The sequence below is a fragment of the Erpetoichthys calabaricus genome, chromosome 11 (assembly GCF_900747795.2).
Source record: "Erpetoichthys calabaricus chromosome 11, fErpCal1.3, whole genome shotgun sequence".
NCBI lineage: Eukaryota > Metazoa > Chordata > Cladistia > Polypteriformes > Polypteridae > Erpetoichthys > Erpetoichthys calabaricus.
Genome location: NC_041404.2, coordinates 97,901,466 through 97,903,011, shown reverse-complemented (window position 1 = coordinate 97,903,011; position 1,546 = coordinate 97,901,466). Strand labels below are relative to the sequence as shown.

The window sequence follows — 1,546 nt, the reverse complement described above, 5'->3', positions numbered from 1 at the left end:
TATATATTTGGCAGCAGGTGAACAGTCTGTTCTTGAAGATGAATTGTTGGAAGCAGGAAAAATGGGCAAGCATAAGAATCTGAGTGACATCGACAAAGGCCAAATTATGATGGCTAGACAACAGTGTCAAAGCATCTCCAAAATTGCATGTGTTGCAAGGTATCGCCAGTATGCATTGGCTAGTACCTACCAAAAGTGGTCCAAAGAACTGGTGACAGGGTCAAGGGTGCCCAAGACTCATTGTTGTGTTTTTGGGAGTGAAGGCTAGCCTGTTTGGTCTGATACCAATGAAGAGCTACAGTAGCAAACATTGCTGAACAACTTAATTCTGGCCACCGCCAAAACTGCCTGCAAAGGGTAGAATTGGACCGAGGAGCAATCGAAGATGGTGACCTTATCTGATGAATCACATTTTCATCTAGACCATGTGTACAGCCAGGTGCGTGTACATTATTTATTTGTGGAAGACTTGGTAGCAGGATGCACTATGAGAAGGCAAGCCAACAGAGAGTGTGATGCTCTGGGTAATGTTCTGCTGGGAAACTTTGTGGATGTTACTTTGACATGTATTACTTACTTAAAGCTTGTTGGAGACTATGAACATCCCTTCATGGCAGCGGTATTCCCTGATGGCAATGGTCTGTTTCTCTTTTTTTTCAGGATAATGTGCTCTGCCACACAACAAAAAATGGGGTGAGGAGCATGACATGACAAGAGTTCAAGGTGTTGACTTGGCTTCCAAATGTCCCGTTATCTGTGGGATGTCCTGGAAAAACAAATTCTATCCATGGAGACCCCACCTCACAACTTACTGGACTTAAAGGATCTGCTGGCAACGTGTTTGCGCCAGATACACCAGGATACGTTCAAAGGTCTTCACACCTCGACGGGTCAGAGATGTTTTAGCCGCACGAGGGGTAACTGTACAATATTAGGCAAGTGGTTTCAATGTTCAGGTTGATCGGCGTATATTCACTTTTAAATAATTCCATTAACGAATTGTACAAAACTATTAAAACAATTCTAATAAGAATATAAACAATACACTCAAATAATAACGTGTTGTAAACGCTTAATACACTCAAATAATAATGTGTTGTTACTGTTTTGTGCTTGTATGATAAACGACATAATTATCAATTTCCTGTTCGCCAATGATTTAGTTCTAAATAGAAAGAATCGTGAATCAACCCAGCGGTACTTTCACACCCACTTAAACACCTAAACTAAAGAGGCTGACAACATCACGCATGCGCTTTAGGACTGTTGTTGAGGGCAACTGAATCTATTTTTACCCTTGTTTGAATGAATGTTGCTAATTATTACTTTTTCGAGGAGAATAATCTAAGCGAGGAGAGCGTGAAAGTTCGTAGTACGGAGGTAATTTGTTGTGTTAATGTCCATTATAAAATTCGATTATTTCGATTGGATAGTCTTGGTAACGCTCAGATGAGTAACAATGAGTCTCCCCAATCTGAAAAGCCGTATCTAAACTTTATATTTTCATTGGTTCTGCTCATGTCATTCATGATGAAACATGTCTTAG

General features: G+C 40.4%; 1 protein-coding gene across 1 annotated transcript in view; it reads left to right on the top strand.

The window, feature by feature from the left end:
• Nucleotides 1–1,543: 1,543 nt before the first annotated feature.
• The window catches only part of rhoaa (ras homolog gene family, member Aa), a 103,223-nt gene continuing 103,220 nt past the window's right edge, over nucleotides 1,544–1,546 (top strand). The window contains exon 1 of the mRNA XM_028813649.2: nucleotides 1,544–1,546. This exon is cut by the window's right edge and continues 138 nt beyond it. The gene's annotated coding sequence lies outside the window, so the exon portion shown is untranslated.